Consider the following 25,607-nt stretch of genomic DNA (forward strand, 5'->3'; position numbering starts at 1 on the left):
AATAACCGTTTAACCGGTTAAGCGCCAATTAAGTAAGTAAGTTAACGGTTGATCGTAACGGCATAAACGAATCGAAATAAATATAGACCTCTATATATCTAAATGCTTAAGATGAAAAAATTAATTGATTTAGCTATGTCCGTCCGGTCGTCCGTTCGCCTTTCCGTCCGTGTGTTTGTGCACACCATAACTTGAGTAAATATTGAGATATCGTATTGAAATTTTAAAATTTAAATGAGCGAATTCGGATGATAACCACGTCCAGTTCTTACATATATGTATAAAATTTTTGAAAACACAAAAAATCTGAGTATTATGTAAACAATACACCTAGAATGTAAAAATTCGATGGTTGGACTGATATCGAGACTTTTGATAAAAATTTGAAAAACTTTTTAAAATGAGAGAGACACAGCCCACTTGTGATAAAATCAGTTTTACAAATATTATTAGTCATAAATCAATTTTTTTAAGTAATCGAAATCGGTTAAAAACCACGCCCACTTTTATATAAATGATCTTGAAAAGGATCGTGAATAAATAAAATAAGCTATATTTTTGCAACAAAAGAGATTGATATCAATGGTGTTTCATAACCACCCCGTTTTTTACCGAACAATTTTCTATGTTTCGGGAGCCATAACTCGAAGAAAAATTAACGGATCGTGATAAGATTGCGTGCACATATTTTCCTTATAGCAGCAAATATTTCTATTAAAAATGGTCGGGATAGGCTAAAGACCATGCCACTTCTTGTATATAAAGGATGTTTAAAAGGGTCGTAGACTAGAATAATAAGCTATATCCTAGCGAAAAATAGTTTTGTATCAATGATATTTCACTTACCAAGTTTTATTGTAAGAAGAAAGTTGGAAACATTTTTTTTCAAATTGGCCTTGCCACGTGTTATATGGAAAAGTAATTTATCTGAAATGAGCTATACAAATGAAACTCACGCTGAGTATATAATGTTGTATAACACCCGCGCTGAGACACCCTTTCTTATTTGGTTTTGAATGCGGACCTTGCAAAATTTAAAACGAAACGATCTCATATGACTGGTTTCGAATTGCAACATTTTGTTTTAAATTTAAATTTGGAAAAAATTTGTTTTATTCTCTATTTTTATACTCAGTTGAGCAGAGCTCACAGAGTATATTAAGTTTGATTGGATAACGGTTGGTTGTACATATATAAAGGAATCGAGATAGATATAGACTTCCATATATCAAAATAATCAGGATCGAAAAAAAATTTGATTGAGCCATGTCCGTCCGTCCGTCCGTCCGTCCGTCCGTTAACACGATAACTTGAGTAAATTTTGAGGTATCTTGATGAAATTTGGTATGTAGGTTCCTGAGCACTCATCTCAGATCGCTATTTAAAATGAACGATATCGGACTATAACCACGCCCACTTTTTCGATATCGAAAATTTCGAAAAACCGAAAAAGTGCGATAATTCATTACAAAAGACCGATAAAGCGACGAAACTTGGTAGATGAGTTGAACTTATGACGCAAAATAGAAAATTAGTAAAATTTCGGTAAATAGGCGTGGCACCGCCCACTTTTAAAAGAAGGTAATTTAAAACTTTTGCAAGCTGTAATTTGGCAGTCGTTGAAGATATCATGATGAAATTTGGCAGAAACGTTACTCTTATTACTATATGTACGCTTAATAAAAATTAGCAAAATCGGAGAAGGACCACGCCCACTTTAAAAAAAAAAATTTGTTTAAGTAAAATTTTAACAAAAAATTTAATATCTTTACAGTATATAAGTAAATTATGTCAAGATTCAACTCCAGTAATGATATGGTGCAACAAAATACAAAAATAAAAGAAAATTTAAAAATGGGTGTGGCTCCGCCCTTTTTCATTTAATTTGTCTAGGATACTTTTAACGCCATAAGTCGAACAAAAATTAACCAATCCTTTTGGAATTTGGTGGGGGCATAAATTTTATGGCTTTAACTGCTTTCTGTGAAAATGGGCGAAATCGGTTGATGCCACGCCCAGTTTTTATACACAGTCGTCCGTCTGTTATTCCGCATGGCCGTTAACACGATAACTTGAGCAAAAATCGATATATCTTTACTAAACTCAGTTCACGTACTTATCTGAACCCACTTTATCTTGGTATGAAAAATGAACGAAATCCGACTATAACCACGCCCACATTTTCGATATCGAAAATTGCGAAAAATGAAAAAAATGCCATAATTCTATACCATATACGAAAAAAGGGATGAAACATGGTAAGGTAAGGATTTTTATATATAATAAAATAAATTATATTTATAACTTTAAATATAACTTTAAAAAAACCTTATAAAATGGTTGTGACACCTACCATATTCAGTAGAAGAAAATGAAAAAGTTCTGCAGGGCGAAATAAAAAACCCTTAAAATCTTGGCAGGTATTACATATATAAATAAATTAGCGGTATCCAACAGATGATGTTCTGGGTCACCCTGGTCCACATTTTGGTCGATATCTGGAAAACGCCTTCACATATACAACTACCACCACTCCCTTTTAAAACTCTCAATAATACCTTTAATTTGATACCCATATCGTACAAACTCATTCTAGAGTCACCCCTGGTCCACCTTTATGGCGATATTTCGAAAAGGCGAACACCTATAGAACGAAGGCCCACTCCCTTTTAAAAATACTCATTAACACCTTTCATTTGATACCCATATCGTACAAACAAACTCTAGAGCCACCCCTGGTCCAGAAAGGCCCACTCCCTCTTAAAATACTCATTAACTCCTTTCGTTTGATACCCATATTGCACAAACGAATTCTAGAGTCACCCCTGGCCCACCTTTATGGCGATATCTCGAAACGGCGTCCACCTATGGAACTAAGATTTACTCCCTTCTAAAATACTCATTAACACCTTTCATTTGATACCCATATCGTACAAACGCATTCTAGAGTCACACCTGGTCCATCTTTATGGCGATATCTCGAAAAGGCGTCCACCTATAGAACTAAGGCCCACTCCCTCTTAAAATACTCATTAACTCCTTTCGTTTGATACCCATATTGCGCAAACGAATTCTAGAGTCACCCCTGGCCCACCTTTATGGCGATATCTCGAAACGGCGTCCACCTATAGAACTAAGGCCCACTCCCTTTTAAAATACTCATTAACACCTTTCGTTTGATGCCCATATTGTGCAAACAAATTCTAGGGTCACCCCTGGTCCACCTTTATGGCGATATCTCGAAACGGCGTCCACCTATGGAACTAAGGATTACTCCCTTTTAAAATGCTCATTAACACCTTTCATTTGATACCCATATCGTACAAACGCATTCTAGAGTCACCCCTGGTCCATCTTTACGGCGATATCTCGAAAAGGCGTCCATCTATAGAACTTAGGTCCACGCCCTTTTAAAATACTCATTAATACCTTTCATTTGATACCCATATCGTACAAACGCATTCTAGAGTCAACCCTGATCCACTTTTATGGCTATATCCCTAAACGGCGTCCACCTATAGAACTATGGCCCACTCCCTCATAAAATACTCTTTAATGCCTTTCATTTGATACACATGTCATACAAACACATTCCAGGGTTTCCCTCGGTTCATTTTCCTACATGGTTATTTTCCATTATGTTGTCACCATAGCTCTCAACTGAGTATGTAGTGTTCGGTTACACCCGAACTTAAACTTCCTTACTTGTTGGTCTTAACTTTAAACTTTTCGTAGAAAATTATATTTTTCAAGCGGCTGGACTAAAATTAAAACCAAGATATCTTAAAAATTGTTTACGAATATTTAGTGGGTTTAAAAGTAGTATAAGAAACTTAAAGACACAAAGATCGCTAAAATTGAAAACTAAACTACAATTTTTGATCGTGTACATAATAATATTTTTTTTTATTAAATTTATTTGTATTTATTAAATTTATTTGTATTTATAAATTTATTTTCAAAGACCTTTCCATAAGTAATTTTTTATAGAATATTTTTTAATTGTGTTTTTTTTTCGTTAAGCGCTGTTTTAGCTAGAGCTCTAGATACCCGGGTATTGAGCAGTTCGAGGAGCTCGAAACTCGCTTGAAACTCGTTCGTTGATCAATTGTTTAAATGTTTGCTCACCAATTTCGAGCTTTTGAGAAATTTGAGCTTGGCCCGTATTGTGTTATACGATCACGAATAAAAGGCCATATTTATTGAAATGAGAAAATATGAACCTGTCAAACTATTTACAAAAATGGTAATAAAACTAGATCCATGAGTACGTATGGACACTAGTGAACATGAGTAATAGACTGGGTTGTAAAAACGTAGGTGATAACAATTTTTTGAAAAAAGAAAAAAAAATATTTTTGGGGTTTTGGGGAGTGGTTTGGCTGACCCTTTCGCCATTTTTTTTCGCAGGCTCGAAAATTATTTGTTTGGGTATGCGTAGTGGAGCCCAAAACCTATCGAAAAATCGATGGCGCGATATCGGTTAACATTCGTCCATACAAATCGACCCAGGTTAATGTGCATATATGTCATTCACTAAATGTCAGAATTCACTATTTAAAAAATGTTGTGATTTAAAAAATTGACTCTGATCTCGTGTCTGAAATGGAAAATGAGAATGCAGAGCTTCATTGATCAGCGCAACTTTATGAATCATTAATTATGTGGGCGGTACGGCGAGTTTTAATCCCAGGTGTATCTTTGGAGTCTCCTGAAAGTCATTCCCATAGCGGAACTAGTGATATATCAGCAAATAATGAGCATTGAGCAGATGTGTGAGCACTCGGTGCTTCAATGCCCGTGCTGCTCGAAAATGTGCTTTAGCTTTGAAATATTTTTTAAGCTAAAAAGGAACCTTACATATTTTTGTATTCAATAATATATATATGTTTATATCTGCAAAGGAACGGAACCAACGGGAATATGGTATACTGGGTAAATATCCAATTGGGGGAAAAGTTCCACATATGCAAAAGAACATATTCCGAAAGAGGCTATACAAAAATGAATAGATAATCACAAGGAGGACTCTCTTGTCTTCGTATATCTATTTCGCGCCATAAAATCAACTCACGTATAAAGTTTCACTCCTAACTTTTATAACGAATTATAGCTTTTTCGAATTTTTAAAACTTTTCGATTAAGCTTGGCCTTATTTTATCGGTTCGCATCACAGAACTATCAAATAAACATACTTCAACATTCTGGTAATCAAAATGCTCACTATTTCGCACTAATATGGTGGTAGAACTCTACAACTTGACACATTATCGTACTACACTTATAAGGTTTAAAAATCAAATTGATTAATCATTCCTAAAATAGCGCTGCTTATTTACCACTCAGTTGGTTCGTCAGTATTTTCTATCAGGCTTTAGGCTTTTAGAAGGCAACACTTGATTCGAAAATCTCACAAGAGGCCAAGTTTTTTATGATAGGATATGATATGATATTATTGGACTGAGCAAACGAGCTGTGAGTTATGCCTTTTCTGGACTACATTCAAAGTAAAAAAAAAAAGCGGATCTTGTGGTAAATGAGGACAAGACGGAGAAAATCGGTGCATTATCGCCTTAACAGGCACGTCAATCTTAACGGATATAAATTCGAGACTGTGAAGGACTTCGTTTATTTGGGATCCAGCATTAACAGAAAAAACAATAGAAATCAAGCGGAGAATAACTCTTGCCGACAAGTGCTACTCTAGACTGAAAAGGCAAATGAAATGTGAAGTTCTCTCTCGACGAAGAAAAATCACCCCTTACAAATCGCTCATCTGTCCTAATATATGACTCGGAATCATGGACGGTGTCGAAAGAATATGAGATGGCTCTTCAGGTATACGAGGAAAAACTTGTACTGAAATTTATGGTTCTGTATGTGACGCCGACGGCGAGTGTCGAAGGTGGTATACTCATGAGTTTTATAAGTCTTACATATATATTAAATTAGTGCAGAGAATAAAAATCTAAAGGCTTCGTTGGCTAAATCATATTATGCAAATGGACGGAGACTATCGGCCAAGAAAGTATTTCAGTGGACACCTTAGTTTTGAAGCAGAGGAGGGGAGATACCTTCAATGATTTGGAAGAAATGTTGCTCTAAATTGGCGACAGTTAGCGCCAAGCAGGGATAAGTGACGTGACTTGTTATGAAACGGCCAAAAACGCTCAGACGGTTAAGCGCCAATTAGTGATGCTGATAGAGTAGAAATCTTAGGCTCTCATGTATTGGTGTACATTTTTAGGCGCCTTTTTTTGGTGTATGTGCATAGTTCAACACTGAAGAAATTAAACTTCATTATACAAAACGTTGCTGGTTTTCATATTTTTTATTTGATAAAAATTTTTTCTCTTATTTAATATTGCATTCCGCTAAATTTAACGCGCGCAGTTTTTTTTATTATTGCATATAATTAAAAAAACAAAAGCGTGCTTTTTTTGCAGAAATTTGCTACCATTTTGTCATTTTTAATTGCATCAAAACACCCACATTTGAAGATAAAGCACATAACCGAAAAATAAAATAAAGATAAAATTTACTATCACAAAAACTCATTAATTAAGTAGAAGTGATTAAAATACATACAATGACTTATTGCTGCTTACGTGCGCATGTGTGTGTGTGTGTCAGTTTGCATGTTTGTATAGAATTATACACACAAGTTTATCTTATTCAAGCTGACTTCTATTCGGCGGTTCAACATTCTCATCAATACCCAAATGCTTAGAAGATTACAACTCCTATTTGGTGAATGTCAAAAGCTGTTATCAGCTCCACCTAATTTCGGTCCTTGTTTTACTCTTTTTTTATACCTTTCATGAACATGAAATCGTATATTAACTTTGGTCCGATGTTTGTAACGTTGAGAAATATAGAACATAGACTTACCATTAAGTATAATTGATCAGGACGACGAACTGAGTTGATATAGTCATGTCCATCTGTCCGTCTGTCTGTCCGTCCGTCTGTCTGTTTGAACGCAAACTAGTATATCTCAATGAAATTTGGCACAAGGATGTATTTTTATATTACATTAGACATTTGTTGGATCCGGTAGGATCGGACCACTATAGCATATATCTCCCATACAACCGATCGTTCAGATAAGACGATTTTGGTCATTCCTGCCGTAATTTAGAAAGTATAAACGTGAAACTCGGTGATATATATTCTCATATATAATAGAAGATATCCTAAAAAAGTCATTTTGATCGGAGCTATATATAGTTATATCCCATACAACCGATCGTTCAGATAGAAAGATTTTTGACCATTTCTCCTTTAATTTATAAAGAATAAACGTGAAACTCGGTGATATATATTTTAATATATCATAGAAGATTTTATAAAAAAAATCACTTTGATCGGAGCTATATATAGTATATTATAGTATATATCCCATACAACCGACGTTCAGATAGAAAGATTTTTAGCAATTTCTTCCTTAATTTCCAATATAAAAGCGTTAAACTTGGCGATATTTATTCTAATATATTATAACGAATTCAGTGCAATTCCCCTTATTTACGATCTTCTGCTAACATTCGAATCACTGAACTGTTGAATACATAACTCCGATATTGAATAATGGAAAAATGGCCTTTATTAAAGTACTTCACAATAACACTTATACTTTGCAACTAGCTTGCTTAACAACCAAACTGACTGATAGCTCAAATGAATCTGATCTATTGCCCGACAGATAGCGTGCTTAACTGAAACTGCCCATAGCGCCTCTACCGCTGATGCTTTTATACTCTGTGATTTCCTCGTGCATCTTCTAGGCGCTTCCAGAATTTACTTAGTTAATTATAAATTTCTCAGCTACAACTACAGATGTATAATTTTTGTAGCTTCTCTCATACCACATGCGCTTGTATGTGTGAGCGATACTTCCACAATCACAAATGCATACCTTTAGGAGCATTCCAGATAAGATATCTGCATGTGCTAGCCCCTCCAAATGAACCACTTTCATTTTGGTTCGTGGTTTGCCAATGGTTTGTATGCGGTATACCACGTCGTTGATCCGTTTTACAACTTTGTATGGGCCTTCCCAGTTCACTGCAATTTCGGGGACAAACCTTTTTTTGTTGTGGGTTGTAGCAGCACCAAATCTCCTTCCTGAAAACCTTCCGAATTAATTGGTTTATCGTATCTGGCTTTCATCTTGTCACTCATAATCTTTGTTCGTCACCAGTGTATTTCTTGACATTTCTCTCCGCATTGACATCTATCCCAAACTTCAAATCAGCTGGCAGTCTAAGGTCATTGCCAAAAATTACTTTTGCAGGGGTTTGGCCCGTTGTCTCATGCACTGCTGATCAGTAAGCCATCAAGAATAATGGTATGCGGGTATCCCACTCTTTATGGTACTTGTCTACTACTTTCCTTAAGTGCTCCTCCAATGTTCTATTGAATCGTTCTACCATACCATCGGATTGAGGATGCAATGCAGTTGTCCGTGTTTTTCGAATGCCCAATGATTTACACATTTCCTGGAACACAGCTGATTCGAAATTCCTGCCTTAGTCAGAATGTAAGTCCATTGGTACACCATACCTTGCCATACCCAATTGTTTACAAACACTTCTGCTACTGTTTCCGCTTCTTGATTTGGGATTGGGTATACCTCTGGCCATTTACTGAAATAATCCATAACTACCAGTTCATATTTGTTTCCGCCGTTGCTAGTAGGAAATGGACCGGCGACATCCATAGCGATCCTTTCAAATGGCGCACCTGAGTTATATTGCTTCATCTGGCCATGACTTTGGGTTTTGGGTCCTTTCGTTCTGCTGCAAACCTCGCAGTTCGCAATCCACTCAGTGATCGACTGACGGCAGCCAACCCAGTAGACTCTCTGTTTAATCTTCTCGAGCGTCTTCGTGATTCCAAGATGACCTCCGCTTGGACCATTATGCAGCTCGCTGAGCACTTCAGGAATCCTCTTTCTGGGAACAACTATCAGTTTCTTTTTTCTTTGACCATCCTCACTCTCCCATACTCGATGCAAGCAACCGGATATCAATTCTAAACTGTTCCACTTTGCCCAATATGACTTCGCAATGGGACTCTCTGTTGACATTTCCTCTCTGCTTGGTCTTTCGTTTGGTTCGAGCCCTTGCATAACATGTGACAGATCTGCATTTTCTAGCTGACACTTTCTTAGTTGTTCCTTGGCCCATTCATCCGTACACGTTATTGTCATTAGCCAGACATCTATAATGTCTTCTTTGGCCTTTGAACAGTGTTTGCATTCCAAACTACATGGTCTTCGTGACATTGCATCGGCATTTCCATGGGTACTACCTTTTCGATGCTCAATGGAAAAGTCATAGCTTTGTAGTCGCTCGATCCACCGCGCCAATTGTCCTTCCGGATTACGGAACTACAGAAGCCATTTTAACGCTGCGTGATCTGTCCTGACACGGAATCGCTGGCAGTAGAGGTATTTGTGAAAATGTTTAATGCACTCTACCAATTCCAACAGCTCTCCCCGCGTAACGCAGTAGTTCCTCTCTGGTTTTCCAATTGAACGGCTGTAATATGCAACTACCTTCTCCTGTCCATCGACCAGTTGTGATAAGACGCCTCCTATAGCATATCCACTCGCATCTGTGTCTAGAATAAATGTTGCTCCTGGAATCGGATATGCTAACATTGGTGCAGTGCACAACCGCTCCTTCAATGTTTTGAAAGCCACTTCTTGCTTCTTCTTCCATTCAAAAGCTTTATTTTTTCTTGTAAGCTCATGGAGGCTATGGGCTACGCTGGAGAAATTTGAAATAAATCGGCGGTAATATGTGCACAGCCCAAGGAAACTTCTCAATTGATGTAGGTTCTGTGGTCTTGGCCAATCCTTTACAGCCTCTATCCTTTCGTTTGCAGTGCAGATGCCCTCTGTCGTAACCTTGTAACCCAAATAATTTACTTCCTTTTTAAACAGCGCACACTTTTTGGGACTTAACTTCAGACCAGCGCCAGCTATTCTCTGGAAACCTTCCTCCAAGTTTTTAATATGTTCGTCGAAGTTCTTGCCCAATACGATGATGTCGTCCAGGTATACTAAGCATGTTTTGCAGTGCAGTCCTTTCAATACCTGGTCCATGAGTCTCTCAAAAGTAGCTGGTGGATCACAAAGTCCAAAAGGCATCACTGTAAATTGCCAAAGACCATCACCGACAATGTAGGCTGTTTTCTCTTTATCTTCCTCCTTCACCTTAACTTGCCAGTAGCCGCTTTTCTAGTCAAGTGTGGAAAAACATTTCGTACCAGATAGCGAGTCTAGAGTGTCGTCAATTCTTGGCAATGGGTAGCTATCCTTTTTCGTAATGTCACTCAACTTCCGCTAGTCCACGCAAAACCTCATTTTTCCATCCTTTTTCTTTACAAGTACTACTGGTGAGCTCCATGGACTAGCTGATGGTTCGATGACGCCACTGTCGCTCATTTCTTGTACGATTTGACTCACAACTTCCCGTTTCGCCAGTGGAACACTACGACGAGCTTGAAGTATCGTCCTCGCGTCTCCAGTGTCAATTTGATGTTTCACAACATTGGTGCGGCCTGGTTTGGAACAATCCTGGTCAAATATGTTCGCGTACTTTAGGAGCAGTTGTTTTGCTTTACTCTGATAGGCTTCCTCTATCCCCTGCGTCCATGCCGTGATGTCATTTAAAAGATCAGTATTACAAGATGAAACGTGTTCCTGGAGCTGTTCACAGTTAATAACTACTTCAGACTCTTGGCAGCCTCCCAAAATAGCTTCTTTGGTCAAATTGAGTGGTGACTTGAACTCATTGAGTACTCTTACCGGAATACGTCCATCTTGTTTTGTCATAGCCAGTGTTTTTCCTACAAGTATGTTCAGTGCTGATTTGTTTGCTGCTTCGACAACCCACAATTTGTTTGTCCCACAATCTCCACCAGCCTTTGCCCAGATCACTGCTTCGGATTTTTGTGGTATTTGCTGACTCTCTTTCACCAGCGCTCGTTTATTGCTGTAGTCTCTCTCGTAGCCGAAATTGAGTGGTACATCCATGTTCTTATATCGCATCGTCTTGCTTTGCATATCGATCTTGATGCCTTGGTCGATTAAGAAGTCCACTCCAATTATGATTTCATCAACAATCACTGCCACTATAAAACTGCGTAGTACCGTGACGTTCCCATTTGCTACTTCACATGCTACTTCTCCAATTACCTGGGTGTCGTCTCCCATGGCTGACGTAATCTTGCTCCAAGCAATGGTCTTATCTTCTTGTTAGCTAACTCTGATCGAATGGTGGAATGGGATGCACCCGTATCTATAGTCAGTAAACGTTCCTTTCCATCCACATGTCCTCCGACAGTAAGATTGTTTGACCTTCTTCCAATTTGTGAGATAGAGATTATGGAGCATTCAATTGAGGGAGCCAGCTGTCGTCCCTTTCTGCTGACTCGCTTTAGTTTAACGATTGATTGGTCTTGGAGATCTGATCATCTCCTTCAGCTCTGCGTTTACGACCACCCACATTGTTGGAACTGTTAGGGTTGGTGTTGCAATAACGCGCAATGTGCCCTGGCTTTCCACACTTAAAGCATTTGACTGCATTATTATTCTTCTGCTGCGTATCCTTCAATGCTTCCAAAATTGTGTCTACCCACTCTGGTCTTTCTACTTCCACTACTCTGTAGGGAGGCAGTTTCCTGACTCAGTGCATGTGATACCGTTTCAGCAAATGTCAGCTTTGGGTTTGCGTATGTAGCTCGCTTCGTTTCCACGTCCCGTATGCCATTTATAAAACTCTGGATTTTTACCCTCTCGGTGTATTCCACGGGTGCGTCCGCATTTGCGAGATGAGCCAATCTTTTAACATCCGAGGAAAACTCCTGCAAAGTCTCATTCGCTCTTTGGTGACGGTTTTGCAACTCAATTTGGAATATCTGTTTTCTATTATCGCTTCCAGAATGTCTCTCGACATCGCCATCAATGCTTCATAGTTGTTCCTGTCTCCTTCGGGAATCGTCTGTAGGATTTCGGCTGCTGCCCCTTCAATGCTACGAATAGAGCTCCAACTTTATCTTCAGCATTCCAGTTGTTCGCTGCTGCGGTCTTCTCAAACTGTAGCTTAAAGACCTGGAAAGGAACAGAACCATCAAAGGATGGTGTTTTTACCTTTGAATTGCTTGCTGAAACAGCTGGGCGATTTAGTTCCAACTCCTGTATACGATCTTTCAAAGCATCCATCTCGGCCTCCATTTTATCTTGTCGTTCACTAAAAGCCTCCAGCTGCGATGAGACTTTTGTTTCCTGTGCCTCCAGCTTCGTTGAGATACGCTCTTCCTGTGCTTCGAGTTGTAGTGTTATACGAGCCTCTTGCTCTTTTAATTGTTCTGTAATTTGTGACGCCATGTGTGTTTTCTGTTCATCCAATTGTGCTTCAACCTTGGATGTTATCTGTGTCGACATTTCTGACATACGCGTTTCTTGTGATTCCAGCTGGGATGCCATATATGTCTTCTGCTCTTCCAGTTGAGATGACACTAGCGATGTTTGAGTAGATATTGCAGCCAAAATCGTGTTCAAGTCTGTGATGGTAAATGTCTGCCCGACAGATAGCGTGCTTAACTGAAACTGCCCATAGCGCCTCTACCGCTGATGTTTTATACTCTGTGATTTCCTCGTGGCATCTTCTAGGCGCTTCCAGAATTTACTTAGTTATAAATTTCTCTGCTAAAACTACAGATGTATAATTTTTATAGCTTCTCTCATACCCCATGCGCTTGTATTTGTGAGCGACACTTCCACAATCACAAATGCATACCTTTAGGAGCATTTCAGATAAGATATCTGCATGTGCTTGTGGGTTGCTCTCAGCTGCGTGTACCTACATATGTGTAGACATAATGATTGATCTATGGATGTGCATGCAAGGCGCTGCTTAGCATCGGCTTAGAGAGGGCTGCACCCTTTAGCTTCGCTAATATTCGTAACAATATCATAGAAGATTTCCTCCAAAAATTATTTCGATCGGAGCTATTTATAATATTTATCCCATAAAACCGATCTTTCAGATAAGGGGGTTTTTTGCCATTTTTTATTTTATATTTATCTTAAAAATCATTCAGGTATGTACATCTGTTCACTATATATTTCTTATCTTATACAGCACGTTATTTGGAGATTACGAATGGGTTAAGATTATTGTTCAGCCCCATTCATAAAAGGTATGAAGACAGTCCCTTCCTTGCTTGTTTTTTATTTGTTTATGCCATATTTCTGGTATTACTATGAAAAAGCGTTCATTTTATAATATAGGTATAAAACCTTGATATTTGGAAGAATTTATTGGTAAAAATTCGTTCCATTTGGGGCCGTTCAATAGTTATAGGGCTGGATTTTTGTTTGTCCTAAAAGATTAAGGTCCGGATTTAACCTGATTTATAAAATAAAGGTCCGGATTTTGCTTCTATTTACGGATTTTTTTTTAAAAGTCCAAAAAATAAAAAGGATGCATGATTCCCCACGAAAATGGTATGGGTGTGGAATCCCATAAACTTTCACCTCGGACAATTTTTTGAACTGCAATTTTTCGACTAAAAAAGAAAATAACAATTGAAATGGATCCCTGGTTTCATAACTGCTACCAACTAGGTGTTTATTTCCAACAATTTACAGCTGTTGGCTGTGGTGGTAGCACCTTGGAAAAGATTTTTTTCAACTCCACCTCAACTCGATATCCAATGCAGGATATGGAGAACTGGTGATGGATAGCCTTTTGAAGGCTATACGTTTCTCAAAATCTCTCTGGATATCTGCTTGAGAATTATCTGAATTGAGAATAATTAAAGAACGATGTTGGAGATCTACTTTAGGTAAAAATAGAGGACGGTGTTGGAGATCAACTCCAGAACTAGATGTTCATATATTTCTCCAAGTCTGTGGAAAAATTTTTTGTTTGTTTGTTGGGTAAACAAAATCCAGTCGTTGCCGTATTTAAAATTATCTAGATAAAAAAATAAACAATGTTGCCGTACAAAAAAAGCGCTCAGGTCTGTAACTTGAGTCTGAATTTGACTAGAGTTTAAGAAAACTTAGTTTAAGCTTAGCTTAACCAGATTCTGAAAAAGAGGGCCGTAAAAATACAAAGACATTTGAAGTTTTCTTTTACAGGAAGGAAAAAGCTATAATGTCAGCCGGTATGTTTCATTATTTTCTGTGATTATAGAAGCAAAGTAGTTTAGTAAACTGATTATATTATTATTCTGAAGTTCTTCTAAAACTTATTGAAATTTGCTTTATATTTTGTATCATAAAATTTATCCAATTTATCAGTATATCGACTACCTTAGAATATTTTTCGAATTTTTTTCATAAACGCCCTAGCTAATGTCTGAATGTATTGAATTTATGTTCAGGTAGGCTATTTGTTTAAGCAAATTCTTAGATAGGGCGTTCCTGAAAAAATCTCTGAAATTAGATGTTTTTGAAACGTAAGCCGAAAGGCGATATTACACTCAGCAATAAAGATATCCGAGCCCAGCGCTCTTATTGGGAAAGCTTCTGTAGCATGATCGAATCTACAACTGCTGCCTCCGCAACGGAGTTGCAACTTTGACCCAGCTGGTGGAAGGAATCACAGATGAGAGGAAGATGGATTGCGCCGTATAATATATATATATATGTACGTTGCAGGCTTTACTACAACACCCTGCTGAGCTTAGCAAGGAATGGGCAAGCTGGGTGAGCTGCCTACAACCAAATAACGTATCCGAACTTCGACCTCCCGTTAAGATAAATTTTATTCTTATGGTGGAAAAATGTTTCATGCAAAACATAACGATTTCAGGTCTGAACCCTATATATCTTTTCTTCCTCTAGAAACTTTTTAAAGATTTCGGTTGGACTTTATCAGAAGATTGACCGGATATAGTAAAGGCAGGTATTTTTTTATCGGAACCCACATACGGAAACAAAGGAAAAGGGCGGCCCCACTCTGTTGGAAGGACCAGGTGGAAAACGATTTTAATTACATTTGTGTGACCAATTGGCATGAGCTAACCCAGCAAACGATATTTATGTTGATTCTAATGGGTCAGGGTCCTGGAACAATTACAAAAACTCCAGAGGAGTTCGGTGTTCTGCATTAGTAGCGACGGAAGAGCTCAATACTAATCTGAACCTCCCACCACTGGATTTGGTAGCAAGGAAAAAAGGCCTTGCAAATTAAAAAAAAAAAACCATGCCCAGTTTGAAACCAGTACTCACTGACTATTGCACTTCTAGTAACACTTTCAAGTCACTTAACACCATCTGCCAATATGCTGTTCAAGGTGCTATCTCCATTTTTATACTCAGCTGAGCAGAGCTCACAGAGTATATTAACTTTGTTCGCATAAGGGTAAGCCGTAACGGCATAAACTAATCGAAATAGATATGGTCTTCTATATATCAAAATGATCTGGGCGAAAAAGGAAATTCATTTAGCCATGTTCGTCCGTCCGTCCGTCCGTAAACACGATAACTTTAGTAAATTTTTAGGTATCTTAATGAAGTTTGGTATGTAAGTTCCTGGGCACTCATCTCAGATCTCTATTTAAAATGAACGATATCGGACTATAACCACGCCCACTCTTTCGATATCGAAAATTTGGAAAAACCGAAAAAGTGCGATAATTCATTATCAAAGACGGCTAAAGCGATGAAACTTGGTAAGTGCTTTGACCTTATGACGAAAAATATGAAATTAGCCAAATTTTGGACAACGGGCGCAGCACCGCCCTCTTTTAAAAGAAGGTAATTTAAAAGTTTTGCAAGCTGTAATTTCACAGTCGCTGAAGATATCGTCATGAAATTTGGCGAGCGCGTTGCTCCTATTACTGTTTGTATGCTAAATAAAAACAAGTAAGGAAGGTTAAGTTCGGGTGTAACCGAACATTACATACTCAGTTGAGAGCTATGGTGACAACATAAGGGAAAATAACCATGTAGGAAAATGAAACGAGAGAAACCCTGGAATGTGTATCAAATGAAAGGCCTTAAAGAGTATTTTATGAGGGAGTGGGCCATATTTCTATAGGTGGACCCCATTTAGGGATATAGCCATAAAGGTGGATCAGGGTTGACTCTAGAATGCGTTTCTACGATATGGGTATCAAATGAAAGGCATTAAAGAGTATTTTAGGAGGGAGTGGGCCATAGTTCTATAGGTGGTATAGAATTATGGCATTTTTTCATTTTTCGTAATGTTCGATATCGAAAAAGTGGGCGTGGTCCTAGTCGGATTTCGTTCATTTTTTATACCAAGATAAAGTGAGTTCAAGTAAGCACGTGAACTAAGTTCAGTAAAGATATGTCGATTTTTGCTCAAGTTATCGTGTTAAGGGCCATGCGGAAGGACAGACGGACGACTGTGTATAAAAACTGGGCGTGGCATCAACCGATTTCGCCCATTTTCACAGAAAACAGCTAACGTCATAAAATCTATGCCCCTACCAAATTTCAAAAGGATTGCTTAATTTTTGTTCGATTTATGGCGTTAAAAGTATCCTAGACAAATTAAATGAAAAAGGGCGGAGCCACGCCCATTTTGAAATTTTCTGTTATTTTTGTATTTTGTTGCACCATATCATTATTGGAGTTGAATGTTGACATAATTTACTTATATACTGTAAAGATATTAAATTTTTTGTTAAAATTTTACTTTAAAAAAATTTTTTTTTTTAAAAGTGCGCGTGGTCCTTCTCCGATTTTGCTAATTTTTATTAAGCGTACATATAGTAATAGGAGTAACGTTTCTGCCAAATTTCATCATGATATCTTCAACGATTGCCAAATTACAGCTTGCAAAATTTTAAATTACCTTCTTTTAAAAGTGGGCGGTGCCACGCCCATTGTCCAAAATTTTACTAATTTTCTATTCTGCGTCATAAGTTCAACTCACCTACCAAGTTTCGTCGCTTTAGCTGTCTTTTGTAATGAATTATCGCACTTTTTCGGTTTTTCGAAATTTTCGATATCGAAAAAGTGGGCGTGGTTATAGTCCGATATCGTTCATTTTAAATAGCGATCTGAGATGAGTGCTCAGGAACCTACATACCAAATTTCATCAAGATACCTCAAAATTTACTCAAGTTATCGTGTTAACGGACGGACATGGCTCAATCAAATTTTTTTCGATCCTGATTATTTTGATATATGGAAGTCTATATCTATCTCGATTCCTTTATGTATGTACAACCAACCGTTATACAATCAAACTTAATATACTCTGTGAGCTCTGCTCAACTGAGTATAATTAGCAAAATCGGATTACGAACACGCCCACTTTAATTTTTTTTTTTAAATTCAAATTTTAACAAAAAATTTAATATCTTTACAGTATATAAGAAATTATTTCAACATCCATCTCCAGTAATGATATGTTGCAACAAAATACAAAAATAAAAGAAAATTTGAAAATGGACGTGGCTCCGCCATTTTTCATTTAATTTGTCTATGATACTTTTAATGCCATAAATCGAACAAAAATTTACCAATCCTTGTGAAATTTGGTAGGGGCATAGATTCTACGACGATAACAGTTTTCCGTGAAAATGGGCGGAATTGGTTGAAGCATCGTCCAGGTTTTATACACAGCCAACCGTCTGTCCTTCCGTTTGGCCATTAAAAAGATAATTTGAACAAAAATCGATATATTTTTATTAAACTTAGTTCACGTACTAATATGAACTCACTTAATCTTGGTATAAAAAATGGCCGAAATCCGACTATGACCACGCCCAATTTTTCGATATCGAAAATTACGAAAAATGAAAAAATTCTATAACTCTATTTCAAATATGAAGAAAGGAATGAAACATAGTAATTGGATTGGTTTGTTGACGGAAAATATAACTGTAGAAGAAACTTTGTAAAATGGGTGTGACACCTACCATATTAAGTAGAAGAAAATGCAAAAGTTCTGCAGGGCGAAATCAAAAACCCTTGGAATCTTGGCAGGAATACTGTTCGTGGTTTACGTAAATGATAAATAAATTAGTGGTTGCCGACAGATGATGTTCTGGGTCACCCTGGTCCACATTTTGGCCGATATCTCTAAAACGCCTTCACATACATATACAACTGAGGGCCACTCCCTTTTAAAACCCTCATTAATACCCTTAATTTTATTCCCATATCGTACAAACATATTATAGAGTCACCCCTGGTCCACCCGTATAGGGATATCCTGAAAAGAACTAATGACCACTACATTTTAAATAATCATTAACACCTTTCATTTGATACCCATTTCGTACAAACGCATTCTAGTCACCCCTGATCCACCTTTATGGCGATATCTCGAAAAGCGTCCACCTATAGAACTAAGGCCCACTCCCTTTTAAAATACTCTTTAATACCTTCCATTTGAAACCCATGCCATACAAACATATTCCAGGGTGACGCTAAGTTCATTTGGCTAAATGGTAATTTTCCCTTATTTTGTCTCCAAAGCTGTCAGCTGAGTATGTAATGTTCGGTTACACCAGAACTTAGCCTTCCTTACTTGTTATTGATAGCTCCAAGTTTGACGGGTCAAGAGCTTTTCTGCCTTTCCGATAATTGTAGCGTTATTAAAGCGGAAATATTACGAATACACGGTGATATCACATCGTCTTGTGGCTGAATAGAGGAAAATGGTAAAAATTTTATGGCGCTAAAGGCATTGGACTTATGTATAGGCAACACAAAGCAGATAGCTGAATACCGCCGATTTGTTAATAAGATGGTAATATAATATTTAATGTATACCTGGACATAGGAGACATTGAAGGCAATTACAGAGCTAATGCGCTGGCCAGGAGGGGACAGCCGCCAGCATGTTTGCAAAAATGATCCGGCCGATATAACTTTAGCAACTCGTAAATTTCATGCATGTATGAACTCCTTAGGACGCACCAAAATTCTTTTGATCATGAATATGTCAGGGCTATCGTTCATGGTAAGGATTCTCACTCGTAACTTTTTATAAAGCACTCACGGTGCTAAGATGGACATCGAATGTTATGATTTCTGGAGCAGCTGTTGACATATAGATGAGAAGAAAGCGTGAAGCATCTTCTGTGCCAGTGTCTGGCACCAAGTAACCGGAGTTGGCTGCCCTCGTTGAACTGTTTTCAATGATTTTGTGGAGGTACTCAAGCTCGGAATGTGGGCAAGAACCTGGTACAGTTAGGGCGTCATAAGGGGCCCATTGAAGGCCAAGGGTCGGGCTGGCATTTCGTAAATTTACCATTCTGGATGGTTGGCTTTTATAGGCTAACGAGATTCTTCAGTCAATGAGTAACTTATATATGCTTAGCCGAATTTTTTAGTATTCATTTAAGTGCATTTAATGACATATTGCAATACAATTCCATTAGAAAATGCAAAAAAAAAAAAATTTTTTTTTGAACTTCACTAATTGCTTCCTATGTTCTATTAGAATAGAAAGCAATTCAATGCTGATAAATTGAAAATATTTATTTTAGCTGAATAACTCCACGAATTGGTACATTTTTTGTCCATATGTACCAATGTAGCTTTGTGTGTTTTTCTGATGTGCACAACCTTGGCTGTTGCTTTTGTAAACAATTGAAATTTGCTTTTCATTGAAAATTTGCAATTCAGATTTGAAAACGTGTTTTGTGTTAATATGTGCACTGTGAAGAGGTGCCAAACGTAAATTGAAAGGAATTACATTTTTTTCATTGAACCCTTTTTTTTAGTGAAAGTTGCTTAGTAAATTAAATTTCTTACTTTATTTTAAATAAATGCCTCTTTTGTTGTAAATTCTCATAATGCCTTAAACAGCTCCACTGTTCTTGTTAATTGTGTTATTTTATCGCAGTTTTTGTCATAAATCACAAATCAAGGTGGCAAAAAGAATTTTTTTTTAATATCCGCACGCAACTTCCTTTGATAGAAGCAACAGCTTACAAATTTTTTTTTGTAGTTCCACTAATACTTTAAATCTCATTCAAATGATTTATTACACTTTGCTTTTTTTATTGTTGTATTTTGAACCGTAACTATAGCTACTATTTTTGCGCTATGAACGTTTAACACGCTACGCATTCCCGGGAAAACTGTTGAACTGTTTTTCACTTGATGCATGCGATACCTCATTAGTGTGTGAGACTTTGAGTGCTCAAGCACATAGGATTCAACCGAACACAGACAAAAATACTCACATAAGAACATATGCTTGTATTGAGACCTACGATAACAGTACGCATATATACTTACATTGACAGCGCACAACCAGTGTTGCCAGAAAAAAACTTCTTTGGGGCTAAAATTTACAAAAAGGGCTAGGAAGAGCTAAATTTCTTCAAGAAATTTTCAATGTAAGTTTTCACATTTATTTCATATCAAATTTAAACAAAGTTATAAAAAGGTACAGTTAGGTTAGGTTGCACTGGCCGGTCCATGAGGACCTCGCATGGACTGAATAAGTCCGTAGTATTACCAGAATTTTGTTTTAACGACCAAACTGAAAAACCCTATCAAAAACCAGGACCTATGTTATAAAATAACTCCATCCTCTTGGCAAATGCTAGAAGCTTTCTAGAACTTAAGCCACTTGCTGCTTCTAGATCTGACAGCTGTATCACTCCTAATAGCTGGAGTCTTAGCCTGGCAAGTGCAGGGCACGAGCACAGAACGTGCTCGATCGTTTCCTCCTCCAACCCGCACTTCCTACATCTGCTATCACTGACCAAGCCTAAATTAAAGGCATGTGACGCCAGAAGGCAGTGTCCAGTCAGAATACACTACATGAGTCTACATTCCTCTCTTTTTAATGATAGAAGCAACTTTGTTAGTCTAAGGTTGTAAGACCTGAATATAATCTTCGACACTTTACAGCCCCGTGTTTGAATCCTTTCCTTCTGGGTCGCTCATGTGCACCTCTCGCCTTCACTTAATTACGCCCAGTCTAATTGGGACGTCAAGGGATGTGCCCTTTTTAGCTAGTTTATCCGCTTTTTCATTCCCATCTATTCCCATATGCCCTGACACCCAATACAGATGTATGCTTCTCCCTGTCCCTATTCTTTCCAAGGACTGCTTACACTCTAACACGCATTTAGATGCTGTGCTATGCGAGATTATTGCCTTAATTTCTGCTTGACTGTCAATATAAAAGTTAACACTATTGCAGCTTGGGCTAATTTCTTCCAGGGTTTCTACTGCTTTGGTATAGTCATAAGTAAGACCAACTGAACCTTAATCAGGTTATGCTACGCCTCACATTATTAGAACTTTCACGCGCCCAACACTCTTATTTAATTGTCTGATCAACGCCCTAGATTGCTGAGGAGTGTGATGACTAGTACCTAGGACCTACCTAATTATTTTCTAGCTTTTAGTATTATTATTACTTCATGCAAGTATTGTTTTCAATAAAACCGTTTCACTTAAACATTTTTTAAATTATTATATATATAGTTTTTAGTCTTTATTTACTTACTTAATTAATTGGCGCTTAACCGTAATTGCCTATTATTTCTCATTCTATTTAGTTCAATTAGTGGCTCATTATTACTAGGACTCTTTCCTGACAATTTGTTACAATCTAAATCCTCAATACATAATCCTTCCAAAGACTTTACTCGACTCTGCGCCACATATGTTGTCCCTCCTCGAACTACAACATATTTTGATGTCACTCTTACCGGACTGTACGTAATATCTATTCCAAATATGAGCCAAATCGGAAATCATAGGTCGCTTTCTATTCATGTACTAGCTTTACCCGGCGTACGTTGTAACGCCCAAGATCGAGTGAATGTTGCCTCATTTTTTCTGTTTTGTTTATTGATAATTTAGTTTATTGTTCAGTAAAGTGAATTGCATTTTGTACGTGTATTTGGTGAAATTTTCGTTTAAAGCATTTTATTATTGTATGTTATTGTAATGCATGTGGCTACACAATATTTTTGGTTTTTTCGTTCGGTGCAAAGATAAACAAATTGTTTGGCGTTCCAACTCTAGAGCAAGCAACTCTAACTAACCAACTCTAGGTCATGGGAAAAGCACGGACTCTCTAAATTTAATCCTGCAACAGTAAGCGATTGTCCTTGTGCTTTTTTGATTGTAATTGCAAAAGCAAGGCGAACAGGAAACTGTAAGAGCTTAATATTGAATGGCAAATATGTAGGAATCATTGGGATCCATGGTATGAGCACATCTTCACATTTGCTTTTACCGCTGATGGTTGTTGCTTCAATTACATTCGGCATTAATTTCTTAACCCAAAGTCTGGTTCCATTGCACAATTTTGTTGGGTCTAAATTCCGTAGAAGCATGATTGGTGAGCCAATTTTCAAAGTTAATATATGCGCAGGCATTCCAGGTGGTTCTAAAGAGTATAGAAATTCATTAGGATAATTCACAATTCGATCTTCGTCTGTAACTATGTCGAGCGATTTATATTTCGTCAATTCACCAGGAATTTGGTTTTGAATGCGGTCATTGATTTTGTATACATGATCTATTTTGGTAGCCAAGATTGCTCGTTCCCATAGCCAAAAAAAAATTTAATTAAAAATTCTTAATTCTGAAATATGAAAAACCTTCGTCTTGATCGAAGGAACCCATATCCAAAATTTGGTGATGATTGAAGTGTGGGAAATACGTTTCCATAGAGAACACACACACAGAATTTGATTTTTATAGTAGATGGAGATAGACTGAAGCAAACAAATTTTTTTAACGGCGGCAGATTACTAAACGTCCAAAAGGAATAACAGCGAAACTCAACAATGCAGTCAAACTTTAGGTGTTAAAATAACTTAAGTTTGTACGGCAGCCATAGTTCTGAAAAATCCCATTTGTAGGGAAGATGCCACGCCCCCTTATTTCCCAATTCTACATTTTACCCGAGGTGTTAGGACTTAACGTCATATAGCTCCTTACAAATTTTCATTATCTTACCATTACTACATCCAGAGATATGCAGTATGATATATTCCATTTGCATGGGACGCGTCACGCCCCCTTTTTCCTAATTCCACATTTCCTTGGTGGTGTTAGGGATTGACCTCATATAACTCCTTACTGAATTTGAATGTTCTGGCATGTATACCTTCAATGTTATGCAGTACCAAAGATTCCATTTGTATGGGAGGTGCCACGCCCCTTTTATATATCGAAATTGTTTTTAGCCTAAAACCTTCCCGTTGATCGAGGGAATCTATATCCAAAATTTGGTGATGATTGAGGTGTGCGAAATACGTTTCCATAGCGATCATACACACAGAATTTGTTTTTTATATATATAGATGTATTATGTGTTCCAAATATGAGCCCAATCGGACCAAAAATACGATTTTTTGAATATCTCGATCCTTGCGCCACCTGGCGGAGTTTTTTCATAGATCGCCTTGAATTCATGTAAGTGTTATGTTTCCCAAATATGAGCGAAATCGGAACACAAATACGATTTTTTTGAATCATCGATCCTTGCACTACCTAGCGGCGATTGTTTTCATAGGTCTATTTCTATTCTTGTATGTATTATGTGTTCCAAATACGAGCCCAATCGGACCACAAATATGATTTTTTCAATATCTCGATCCTTGCGCCACCTAGCGGCGTTTTTTTCATAGATCGCCTTCTATTCATGTAAGTATTATGTTTTCCAAATATGAACGAAATCGAACCACAAATACGATTTTTTGAAATATTTCGATCCATGCGCCACCTATCGGGTTTTTATCTTATTATTGCATTGTCATCGGGTTCTGAACTATATTCCAATTTGCAAGCTTGTAGCTTATCGTGAAGTTACTTAAATTTCAATTACAAAATTCGTTCACAACGGCCGTGCAGCCGGCCGGCCTGTCAAGTCAAGCTAAATAAAACCGTTTAAAAAGGGCTAGATCTGGCTTCAAAAGCACCAAAATGGCAACACTGTCTACGATAACAGTACGCACCTATACACACATTGACAGCGCGCAACCAGCGCATTTTGCTCCGGGAAAACTTTTGTTTTCACTCATTCTCATTTGCTTAGCGTGGGCTATGTTAGTGTTTTTTGTTGCTCTCATTTGTATGGAGGTCTATCCAGAAATTGTTGTGCAAGTTTAAGGCGAATTCATAGTCGATGCTATGTTAGGCTATAGCTGAATAAATTTGGCAAAGAGAGTGTTATGGCGAGAGAGCGTTGAGAGAGCTCTAAGTTAATGAATGGATAAATCTTGATATTTTTGAATGGCGAAGCTTTTGTTAATTATATCTTTTCACGATATATAGGTAAATTTTGATTACACAGTGCAACATCAGTTATGAGTATTGGTATGTCGACATCTTTGCTAATGGTATGGGAGAAGTCAGAATGTAAGCGTAAAGGTTGTCACTACATGGTAGCGTGGTAGCGTAATATAGGAAAAATATACATCGCGTAGACAAATTAATATTGAGCAAAATCAGACGGCAAATCAGTTAATGGCAGTTAACGAAGGCAGAAAAACAAAGCGATGGTACCTATATGAAGAAGAAAGCGAAGCAAAAAAAGTTTTCGATTTATTTTCCTCAAGTTATAAATTTGTGAACAAAAAGTTACCGATTTGTTGCCAATTTATTTCCGTCTTCTTAAGAATTTGTTGTTGAAATCGAAAAGTTATCAAAATATTTTTTCTTCATATGTTGTTGTTGTTGTAGCAATAACGACACTCCCCGAAGGCCTTGGGGAGTGTTATCGATGTTGATGGTCCTTTGCCGGTTGCAGATCCAGTACGTTCCTGTAACAAAACCATTAAGGTATTAGCCCGACCATCTCGCGAACGATTTGGTATGACCACATGAAACCTTCACATCCCGCCCTCCCAGCTCCTAGATCCATAAGGAACTTGGAGTCGGCAGAGCCTCGACTGTGAACGAAACAGGGTTCGCCGTGGGTAGATGAGGTTGACTATTGGGTTAGAGAAGCGGTATGTATATTCCGCTGGTAATCCCTTGAAAGGGTTGCGCTGCACAACCCCTTGAATCAATTTGGTATTTTATTCGCCTTTTACGACAGGCATATCTGCCGCAGGTATATTCCGCTGTGTTTTTTTTCTTATCGGAGTGTTTGTAGTAAAATGGTACTAAGAAAACTTCAATATAAAATTGAACACGCATCCATAACAATATATTTTTTTTCTGAAAAGTTACATTTGTTGTGGTTTTATTTCAACTCTTAGGAGAGCTTTTGTTAATAGAAAAATATAAGTCTGTTAGACGTTCACCTGTATGATGAGACATCTACCTTCACGAGCGTTTGGTACTCTCGTACTTTTCAGTTTGAATAAATTCCGACAAACTTACAAAGGCTGTAGCACTGCTGCATTCAAAGACGTCAATCGAGATGTATCATGCACTCATATCAAACATAAGTAATATATATAGCAGTTTTGAGGATATACCGGTCTCCAGCTAGTACTCTTCGGACACCTGCAGTATAATCAAGCCAACTTTGCAGATAAACAATAGTAGGCGAACAAAAGAGCTTCTAAATAGGTCAAGAAAACAATCGCTGGACACTAGCCGGTTCGCCTGTAAAAACAGTCACACACTACCTGTGCGAATGTCTAGCTCTGGGACATATAAGGTT

The 25,607-nt window shown here is 37.6% G+C and overlaps 1 protein-coding gene across 1 annotated transcript in view; it reads right to left on the reverse strand.

Annotated features, from left to right (window-relative positions):
• LOC137250522 (ras-related protein Rap-2a) overlaps positions 1 to 20,087 on the reverse strand; it is a 234,331-nt gene extending 214,244 nt beyond the window's left edge. The window contains exon 1 of the mRNA XM_067783477.1: positions 19,769 to 20,087. The gene's annotated coding sequence lies outside the window, so the exon portion shown is untranslated. The remainder of the gene's footprint in view (positions 1 to 19,768) is intronic.
• Between the last annotated feature and the right edge of the window lie 5,520 nt (positions 20,088 to 25,607).

This window comes from Eurosta solidaginis, chromosome 4 (genome assembly GCF_040869045.1).
Source record: "Eurosta solidaginis isolate ZX-2024a chromosome 4, ASM4086904v1, whole genome shotgun sequence".
NCBI lineage: Eukaryota > Metazoa > Arthropoda > Insecta > Diptera > Tephritidae > Eurosta > Eurosta solidaginis.